Raw genomic sequence first — 11,307 nt, 5'->3', positions numbered from 1 at the left:
TAATCTCAGCCAGGTATGGCAGGCAGCAATAAGGAGTGGACTGCTGCACAAATTAAATAAAAAGTGTGGACAAACAAAAAAGATAGCTGTGCAGAAAGGAAGGAACAACAGGATTTGTGCTTTGAAAAAAGCAGTTGGTTTGCACAGCGGCGTACACACAGCAATGCAGCTATCAGGGAGCCTTCTAGGGCAGCCCAATGAGCTACAGCGCTGAGAAAAAAAAAAATGTAGCTTCCACTATCCCTGCACACCGAAGGTGGTGTTGGACAGTGGAAATCGCTACAGCACAAGCGGTTTGGGGGTTAATGGACCCTGCCTAACGCTATCCCTGCTTCTGACGAAGCGGCAGCAACCTCTCCCTAAGCTCAGATCAGCAGCAGTAAGATGGCGGTCGGCGGGAACGCCTCTTTATAGCCCCTGTGACGCCGCAGACAGCAAGCCAATCACTGCAATGCCCTTCTCTAAGATGGTGGGGACCAGGACCTATGTCATCACGCTGCCCACACTCTGCGTTCACCTTCATTGGCTGAGAAATGGCGCTTTTCGCATCATTGAAACGCGACTTTGGCGCGAAAGTCGTGTACCGCATGGCTGACCCCACTCAGGGGTCGGGTCGGGTTTCATGAAACCCGACTTTGCCAAAAGTCGGCGACTTTTGAAAATGAACGACCCGTTTCGCTCAACCCTAGTCTAGAGTAAGGGACTCAGTGAATAGCATTGAAGTCATTGAGGTTACCGCAGGTTACTGAGGCTATGTTCCCTGTGTTCTATTAATACAAGATTTTTTTGGCTATGTGCACACGTAAGAAAAGAGGTGCAGAATTTTCTGCACAAAATCCGCATTTCCTGCCAGAATCCGTGGCTGCGGATTTGCTGCGGGTTTTATGCGGTTTTAGTGCGTTTTTTGTGCGGAATTGATGCGGATTTTGTGCAGTTTTTACCACTGGGGATTTCTATTAATGGAGGGGTGCCGAAACGCTGCAGATCTGCACAAAATAAGTGACATGCACTTCTTTGAAATCTACGCTGATTTTTCTTCACCATGTGCACAGCTTTTTTTTTCCACATTTATTTACATTGTACTGTAAATCACAGTGCAAATCTGCAGCGTTTCTGCGCAGCACAAAACGCTGCAGACCTGCACTAAATCTGCACTAAATCTGCATCGTGTGCATAATACATGGAGTGCGAAACACACATTGGGGTTTTCAGCTCTCCCACGTTCATGACAGGTTGGTTAAAGGGAACCTGTCACCCCCAAAATCGATGGTGAGGTAAGCTCACCGTCATCAGGGGCTTATCTACAGCATTCTGTAATGCTGTAGATAAGCCCCCAATGTAAGGGTACCGTCACACTATACGATTTACCAACGATCACGACCAGCGATACGACCTGGCCGTGATCGTTGGTAAGTCGTAGTGTGGTCGCTGGAGAGCTGTCACACAGACAGCTCTCCAGCGACCAACGATGCCGAGGTCCCCGGGTAACCAGGGTAAACATCGGGTTACTAAGCGCAGGACCGCGCTTAGTAACCCGATGTTTACCCTGGTTACCAGCGTAAAAAAAAAAAACCAGTACATACTTACATTCCGGTGTCTGTCCCTTGCCGTCTGCTTCCCGCACTCACTGACTGCCGGCCGTAAAGTGAAAGCACAGCACAGCGGTGACGTCACCGCTGTGCTCTGCTTTCACTTTACGGCCGGCAGTCAGTGAGTGCGGGAAGCAGACGGCAAGGGACCTGATGGACACCTGAATGTAAGTATGTACTGTTTGTTTGTTTTTACATTTACGCTGGTAACCAGGGTAAACATCGGGTTACTAAGCGCAGCCCTGCGCTTAGTAACCCGATGTTTACCCTGGTTACAAGCGAACGCATCGCTAGATCGGTGTCACACACACCAATCTAGCGATGACAGCGGGAGATCCAGCGACGAAAGAATGTTCCAAACGATCTGCTACGACGTACGATTCTCAGCAGGATCTCTGATCGCTGCTGCGTGTCAGACACAGCGATATCGTATGGATATCGCTGGAACGTCACGAATCATACCGTCGTAGCGACAAAAGTGCCACTTTGTGACGGTAACCTAACCTGAAAGAGGAGAAAAAGACGTTAGATTATACTCACCCAGGGGAGGTCCCCCTGCGGTCTGGTCAAATGGGTGTCTCAGGTCCGCTCCAGCACCTCCCATCTTCATTCCATGACGTCTTCTTCTGGTCTTCATGCCGCGGCTCCGGCTCCAGCGTACTTTGTCTGCCCTGTTGAGGACAGAGCAAAGTACTGCAGTGTGCAGGTGCCCGGCCTCTCTGACCTTTCCGGCGCCAGTGCATTGCAGTACTTTGCTCTGCCCTCAACAGGGGCTGGCAACAAAGTACGCTGGAGCCGGAGCCGCGGCGTGAAGACCAGAAGAGGACGTCATGGAATGAAGATGGGAGGCGCCGGAGTGGACCTGAGACCCCCATTTGACCAGTCCGCAGCAGGACCGTCCCTGGGTGAGTATAATCTAACCTCTTTTTCTCCTATTTCAGGTAACATCGGCGGCTTATCTACAGCATTACAGAATGCTGTAGATAAGCCCCTGATGATGGTAAGCTTACCTCACCATCGATTTTTGGGGTGACAGGTTCCCTTTAAGTATATTACATTTTGGCAGCTCTATTATGGTTTGCATTACGGACAATATGCACATGGATATCTTGTATTAATAGATTGTTCCCTGGATATACTCATATGGCTAAATTATGAACTTTCAGGCTATACTATGGCACTAAGCACTTTATTATGAATTATTGTCCTGATTTATTATATCGTTGAGTATATATTCTCCTTTTTGATACTGACATGGTGATTTTTGGGTATACATATATGGTTTAGTCATTATTTTGCATGTACGCTCAGTTTACATTATAGCACTAGGCACTTTATTGTGAATTATTTTTACTGTTACTCTTATGCATGGTTTTCCCCCTTTTTTTTTTTTCTCTGTGCTGTGTTGTGCATAAATATGTGATTCTTCAGAATTTGTTTTAGTCTTTCCCTGATGAAGAGACCTGTGTAGTCTCGAAAGCTTGCAATTTGTTACCATCTTTTCAGTTAGCCATTAAAAGGTATCAACCACTGAGGACTCTCAATTCGAAATATTTTCTATCTTTTGGCTAACACGGTACCAAGATATATATCTTTCCTGTACTATTACTCTAGTAATTATCTTTATTATTAATGAGTAGGATTAATTGATTAAGTGAAGTTTTGATTTTTATGTAACTGAGTTTATGTGCATGGACATCACTTTGTGTATTTTGCATGGAATAATTTCCCAAATAATATTTACTTGGAATATATACTTTGCCTTGATTGAGCACCCTTTTTCAAATTTGATCTTTACTTATATTTCCAACTTTCCCCTGTACTGACGTGGCACTATGGTGTCGCTCAACTTTTTTTAATTGTGTCTTACTGTTTTTGCTTATGTATAAAATATTGTATGAATAAAAATATGACTTTTTTTTATCTAGCTCAGTTGCCCATTTTCTTTTTGTTTTTTTTTATGGAACTGAGTAATCTTCTAGAGGACACAGATGTTAGCCACGGGTTCCCAAGAATCCTCCTCAGGTGGATACCCCTGCCATCTTATAAGGTACTGAAATAGAATCTTTGATTTCATCCACCAAGAATTGTTCCTGCCCATCTACCAGTACGGGTTGTGGAGGGGGCACAATGCATCCCTGGAAGCTATTAGGAGAGACAGGCTTCAAAAGAGAGACATGAAATACTGGGGTGTACCTTCATAGTCCTCAGCAGCTTAAGGCAGCAGACAACAGAACTCATGATACCACTGATCTTGAAAGGACCAATGAATTTCTGTCCCAGTTTTCGTGATGGAACGTTCAGTCTTAGATTCTTGGTGAATAATCACACTGGGTCTCCTACCTTGTACATGGGTACCGGCTTCCGGAATCTATCAGCCGATCTCTTGTAATGTTCCTAAGCTGAAGTTAATGATTCTTTAAGGACTTCTAAATTCTCCCTCAAAGCAGTCAACCTCTCCTCCACTGCCAGAACCGGAGCATCCATCGGAGATCTAGGAAAGATGCTCAGATGATAACCTAGATAAGCGAAAAAAGGCATTACCCTAGTGGAGGTATTCTGAGAATTATTGTAGGAGAATTTCACTAGAGGAAGTAGCCTCAACCAATCATCCTGAAGATTGCAGATGTAGCATCGTAGATATTGCTCCAAAATCTTATTGGTTCGCTCGGTCTGACCATTCATCTGAGGGTGATTTTCGGAAGAAAGATGAATATTAATATGAAGTGCAGAAAAAAAACCTTCCAGAATCTTGAGGTGAATTGTACTCCATGGTCAGAGATAACTTCATCAGGGACCCCGTGCAGCTCAAAAATATTCTGTATCACTAACTTCACATTCTCCTTAGCTGATGGAAGACTGGCACATGGAACAAAATGAGCAGCCTTAGTCAGACGATCAACCACCACCAGGATCATATTCATGCCACCAGATGTAGGAAGATCCACAATGAAGTCCATAGAGATTTACCCCATGGACGAGATGGAACTGGTAGTGGTTGAAGTAGACCCATAGGAGAAGCATGAGAGAGAACATAGTCCGTAGTATCCTTCAGGCAAGTTGGCCACCAGAAAAATCGGCTCAGGAATTCTTGTGTCTTCTGTATCCCGCTATGACCAGCCAACTTGGAGTTATGTACCAACTTGAGGACCTGCAGACATATGTCTTCAGGAATGTAGATACGTCGGTCACGGAACCACAAGCCTCCCTTAAGGACAAAATTGAGATCCACCGGCAAGTTAGGAAGAAATACATCATTGTCATAGGCCTCCTTGATCTCTGTCCACAGGTCCAAATCATGGATTACTCCGATGAAGTTGGCTACTGATAAAATGGTCTTGGGCGCGGATCCAGGTGTGGAATCCACAGAATGGATTTGGGACAAAGCATAAGCCTTCCCTTTATGAGAACCTGGATGGTATGAAACAACAAAATTAAATTGGTTTCAAAATAAGCTTCACTGAGCTTGACGTGGAGCATGGGTTGACATATCGCCTGTTCAACCGGTGTGGCTGCAGCAGGGCCCGGAGGCTCTGGGGGGACCCTGCAAGGCAGCTAATAATAAGGGCAATCTGGCCAGTTTATCCAGCTCTGGAGGGGCCCCTGGAGAGATTGCCATTGGGCAGGGAGCGATCCCTGCAGCGGAGAGAAAATGGCAGCAGAGCTGCAGGGAATAATCGATCCATCCTGCTTCCTGCCCATGCTTCCTGTCTCACACAGCAGCAGCTGAATGACATCATCATTCAGCGCCGCGGCTGTGTGAGACAGGAAGCTGCGGGCGATGGAGCAGTTTCAGGATACCGTGTGCAGAGGTGAGGTGTGTGTATGCAGAGAGGTGAATGATGCTGTGTGTGTAGGTGGAGGAGAGGGCAATAATGGGGGTGATGGGGCAGAAGGAATGATTTGGTTGATGGAGAGGGCAATGATCGGGGTGGTGGGGAGAAAGCAATGATGGGGTGGTGGAAAGGGCAATAATGGGGGTGGTGCGGGAGGAGGAAATGATGGAGGTGGTGAATGGGCAATTATAATTGGGGTGGTGGGGAGAAGAAAATGATGGAGGTGGTGTAATGGGCAATGATGGGGTGGTGGGGAAAAGACAATGATGGTGGTGGTGGAAATGACAATGATGGGGATTGTGGGGGAAAGAAATTATGGAGTTAATGGAATGAGTAATTATGGGGTGGTGGGGGAGAAGACAATGATGATGGCAGTGGAAAGGACAATGATGGGGTAGTGGGGAAGAGGCAATGATTGAGGTGGAGGAATGGGTAATGATGGGGTGGTGGGGGAAAAGACAATGATGGTGGTGGTGGAAAGGGCAATGAAGGGGATGGTGGGGGAGGAGAAAATGATGGAGGTTGTAGAATGGGTAAGGATGGTCTTGTGGGGGAGAAGGCAATGATGGTGGCAGTAGAAATGACAATGTTGGGGGTGGGGGGAGGAAGCAATGATGAAAGTGGTGGAATGGGCAATAATTTTGTCATGTACAGTATAACATCATGTATAACACCGTCCTTTATTATGTACCATGCTCTCCAGTCATATATGATTCCCTCCCTTATTATATAGCTTTCTCTGCTGTTATGTGTGCTGTCTCTTACATAGTGCATTCTTGTTATTTTTGTTATTCATAGCGTCCTCTTTTATTACATAGTCCCCTCTCTTGTTAGATATAAAATGACAGCTGATTGAGGAGCCGGTGACCAGATGACCAGTCCATCAGCTCCTCCTTTAGAAAAGAAGCTTTCCCATGCTCCATCAGCCATCATTGCATTTTATAGCTTACAAGACAAGATGGTATACAATAAAGACAGGGCTCTATAAAATCCAATATGTAAGGGACGGTGCTGTACATAACAAGAGAGGGCACTGTATAATTAGGGCTGGCAATATACATAGCAGACTATGTAATATATACATGTATGTGAGTTTGGCTGTATATATATATATATATATATATATATATATGTGGTGTGTGTATGCATGTAGCTTTTTTGTCGCCTTAAAAGGAGGGGGCCAACCCAGACACATTTGCTGCACAGGGGCCCCAAGCTGTCTGTGTCCACTCCTGATGTGGAGACAGACATTTAGCAGATCTGCAATGATCAGTCAGCACTACGACCTGTTGTGCAGCACCTTGCAGATGGTGCCTCCATTCCTTAAAGGCCGCAGTAATCACCAGAAGTTCCTTGTCTCCCACATCGTAGTTCCTCTCTGCAGGGGTAAGTCTATGGGAAAAGAAAGCACAAGGAAGTAACAGAGCCACATAGCCTTCTCTCCAGTTCTTTGAGAGAGAATGGCTCTCAACTCCCAATCAGAAGCATCCACCTCCACAATGAAAGAAAGTTTTGGGTCCGGGTGAATTAAAAGTGGAGCCGAAGTGAAGCATTACTTAAGCCAATCAAAAGCTTTCTGAAACTGTGACAACCACTTAAATGATTTTTCCTTCTTAGTCAGAGAAGTGATGAGACGGACAATCTCTGAAAAATTTTGAATGTAACGTCCATAAAAATTTGCAAAGCCAATAAAGCGCTGAACTTCTTTAACAGTTTTAAGCACCAGCCAATCAAGGATTGCTTGACTCTTACCGGATTCCATGGTTAGCCCCGGGTAGAGATGACATAACCTAAGAATTGTATCTCAGAATGATGAAACTCACACTTCTCTGGCTTGATATAAAGATGGTTGTCTTGCAAACTCTTGATGTTGTTGATGCTCCTGTAGAGAGTCAAAAAAATTAAAATGTCGTCCAGATAGATCAGAACAATCTGGTCCAGTAAATCTCTAAAAATATCATTGCCAAGCTGTTGAAAAGTTGCGGGGGCACTGCACAGCCCAAAAGGCATCACCAAGTATTCAAAATGTCCATAACGACATCTGAATGCCATCTTCCATTCATCACCGGGATTATACCCCCCCTCTAAGATCCAGTTTAGAGAATACTTTGGCATGGCAGATTCTTTCCAATAATTCTGGAATCAAAGGCAAGTGATATCGATTCCGGATGGTCACCTTATTAAGTTCCTGATAGTCAATACAGGGTCTTAAGGTCCCATCCTTTTTTACAAAAAAGATAGGCGTCCCTGCCGGTGAGGAAGAAGTGCGTATTAAGCCCTTGGCCAAATTTTCATCTTTTTACTCCTTCAAAGCTTGGAGCTCAGGAGCCACCAATGGATATTCATTACTAAAAGGAATCGCTGCCCCTGGAAGCAACTCAATAGGACAATCATAATGCCTATGTGGCAGAAGCTGATATGCTTTCTTCTTGTCACAGGTGTCAGAGAATTCCTTAGAAACAGAAGGTAAAGTAAATAACGGTTCAGGAGGTTCCGAATGTGACTTTGGAACAGTTTTCGTTAATACTTCCTTGTCGGAAATGTAACTTCTTTGGTATCCCAGTTGATAGCTGGATTCTGTGAACACAGCCAGGGAATGCCTAGAATCACAGGAAAATGAGGAGAAGAGATTACTGAAAAAGAAAGCTGCTCCTGATTGTCTGGCTCCAGCAAAATGGCAAGAGGTACGGTCTCCTTATTAACAGGGCCAGAGATTAAAGGTGACCCATCCACCGTCTCCATAGCAATTAGAGGGGCTCTATGCTGAATCTGTATAATGTGTTCCTTGGCAAATGCAATATCCCTAAAATTACCCCCTGTGGCTGAGTCATTCATAGCTGCACTAGAGATCCACTGTCCCGAGCACAAGATCTTAATAAGGAGTGAACAGTAAGAGTTCTTTTCCTTCTGCTCCCTGGAAGGAGTAGGCATAAAGAGAGAATGGAATACAGCATTCAACGGTAGGCTAAATTCAGAAACATCTGATTCATCATCACAGTTATCATATTCCCCTACTGCTACTAACACCTTTTTGGACCACTTGGGACAATTGGTTAGGAAGTGGTCAGACTGCATAGACTTTCCCGGAGGCGTCTTTCACGGCATTCATTAATCTCATGCCTCTGCACTGAGTCAATTTACATAGGCACTACCTCTGTCTCCCGAGTTGTTTTACCTGCAGATTGTTTGGCAGATTCTTTGGGAGGAAGGGAAAAGTTAGACATACAATTAAATGCCACTAATTTCTCCTGTCTACGCTCAGCAAGGTGAACGTCTATGTGTACACAAATCCAAAAAGTATATTTTCTCCTTGTGGAGAGTGACATGATAAGCATGTCGAGATGAGGAGACTTAAAGCTGCAATGCTCCTCTGGGAAATATGCAATAGGCGTCAGACTCCTCATCTCATATATAAATAAACACCGTGAGCACTACTATGGGTGGTGCTAAGGTAGGTACCCAAACCGTGCAATAGTAAAAATTAAACCCTGCGCTCAACTTAGAAATAGTGATGATTTATTGTAGTATGCTTTACAAACGTTTCGGTCACATTTGACCTTCATCAGTGACTACAATGGTAAAACAGTGATAAAAAAAATGAGTAAACAAACAAAAATAACAACAAAAGTATATACATTGACCATAACAGTGTATAAGCATAATAAGCTGTTCGTATCGCAGCATATGCACAGTTCATCAGTGCCCAGTTTCCAGAGAGGTAGTTCTTAGAGGAAGAAAACATGCAGATATATGTGACGCACCATACTGTATTCAATGGTATATTTGAGGATATCCGTAGGGATTGTTCCTGATAGGTCTGTATCTGATTAATGATTAACTGTTAGTATATGCCATTGATATATGCGTCACAAGTATGCTGGAGGGGACACTTACTTTTGGTAGAATAAATGATTGTGAAGTGGATCTGAAACGCAAGGTAAAGATATGGCCATAAGTACAGGGAGGTTACGGTTCCTATAAACAAGTCATATTCCATGTGTATAGATTAAAGTCTGATTAAAACCAGATTAAACCGCCGTCTATTAATTACCTTTTGCTTGTGATGTTGGAGCATGTGAATCTCAGACGCGGTGTCCACCACTTGTCTAGAGCTGGAGCAGCGCGCGCTGCTCAAACAGGGAGGGAGCAGGACAGACGCACCCCGGGGCTTGTACAGATGTTATACTAATGTGCTTCTTTTGTTCCTCTACAGTTCACAACAGGGCAGGCAGTCTCTGAATAAGAGTCCTGAAAACAGTGCAGAGCTGTGAGCCTCTTAGGAAGTCCAGAACAGTCAAATATACTGCCACTGCACACGTGCAAAATCAACTGAAGCAGGCCAAGCTTATATGTCCAAAGTGGGCAGGCTGAGGCAGATGCAGAGAACACACAACCAGCTTGTCGCAGGTGCAAAACTGAGAACTGGAGAGGTTTGCCTGAAGGGCTGAGCTGGATATTCTGGAGAGGAGCAGTCTCTTGTAGAACTGAGCCTGTGATTCAAGCAGAACACACAAGCTTGGACTGGAAGGCAAATTAGGGTGTTAGGTGTCGAGTTCCCACCGCTGCACAGGGGGAATCTCGAACCATGTCCTATGCGGTCTCACATTCTTCCCCAGCCGCAGTGGAGTCTGCTCAGCAGAGACATCGGTCCCAGCGTCTGGCTGAAGCTGATACTGTGCGTCTGGTCACAGCTGCCGCCCCAGGTTCAGCCTTTGTAAGGCTACGTTCACATTAGCGTTGCGCGCCGGTGCGTCGGCGACGCAACGCGCGACGCACCAAAAACGCGCGCAAAAACGCTGCGTTTTGCGACGCGTGCGTCGTTTTTTGACGAAAATCGAAAACGATGCACATGTCGAAAAACGCTAACAAAAAAACGCACGCGTCCCCTATGTTAAACATAGGGGCGCGTCACCGCTGCGTCACCGCTGCGTCGCCGACGCAACAGCGACGCACATTAGCGTAACGCTCATGTGAACGTAGCCTAACCAGCATTGATCAGTGGCGAGCAGACGTTCCGGGGAATAAGTCCTGCTTTTCATCTACTGAGTATGCCCGTGGGATGACCTCTCATTGGAGGTTGGAGGTCACATGCCCAGGTCCTGTAGCGGCTCCGATTGGACCACTAGGAAGGTCCCGGAAGGCTACATCTATAAAAGGCTTGCATGGCCACTCGGCCATGCGCTAGTATAAATCTGAAATCGTGTGTGTGTGGATGTATGACTGAAACTGGTGAAATCTCTTTAGTCATTCCCATTCGTGTTGTTGAAAGTAATTGGGTGATTGAGCTACCTAGCACCAGATTGTGCCATCCAGCACTAGACATGAATTACTGCATCAATTAGCAGCCATCACCAGTGTGGCGCCGTGCGCAACCAGTGCACTTTCCTGGCCCTAGTTAGGGTGGGTAGTGGCGTCCGTCAAAGCGGCACTGTACGCACTCTGTGTGGTAAATCTTTTGTTAGTCCTGACAACCGGTCAGTGTAGGGTGGGGAATCCCACTTGGACTCAGCATTTGACACAGGGCATTCTCAGGCACGGGCTCAAAAGCCACCGAGGGTCAGAGCAAGTCCGATCCCAAGCATAGAGGGGGTGAATCATAGGGATCCCACCAGCATCCACCAGCTGCACCCTGTGACTATTAACAGGGCATAACATTCATTTAAGTGACTCTGTGAAGCAAAAGAGTTCGCTTCCATTCACACTGGATGAGGTCTAACCCACGTGTGAGCAAGCGTTCATCCGCCATTACTCAGCAGCAGGTTCCATCTCGTGCTACGAACACACCTCATATCTCCCTTTATATTATTTGATGCGTTCCGTTAGCCCTACCATAGGGTTATAAAGCAGGGAAGGCAGGTCACATGAGCAGGAGAGATGCAGCA

The 11,307-nt window shown here is 45.7% G+C and overlaps 1 long non-coding RNA gene across 1 annotated transcript; it reads right to left on the bottom strand.

Moving 5' to 3' along the window:
• Positions 1–7,710: 7,710 nt before the first annotated feature.
• LOC138680723 (uncharacterized) lies at positions 7,711–9,763 on the bottom strand. Its single transcript, XR_011321749.1, has 3 exons — positions 9,477–9,763; positions 9,320–9,350; positions 7,711–8,025 (listed from the first exon to the last, which is right to left on the bottom strand). It is a non-coding gene; the product is annotated as an uncharacterized lncRNA (long non-coding RNA).
• Between the last annotated feature and the right edge of the window lie 1,544 nt (positions 9,764–11,307).

The sequence above is a fragment of the Ranitomeya imitator genome, chromosome 5 (assembly GCF_032444005.1).
Source record: "Ranitomeya imitator isolate aRanImi1 chromosome 5, aRanImi1.pri, whole genome shotgun sequence".
NCBI classification, from domain to species: Eukaryota; Metazoa; Chordata; class Amphibia; order Anura; family Dendrobatidae; genus Ranitomeya; species Ranitomeya imitator.
This window is presented reverse-complemented; position numbering and strand designations above follow the sequence as displayed.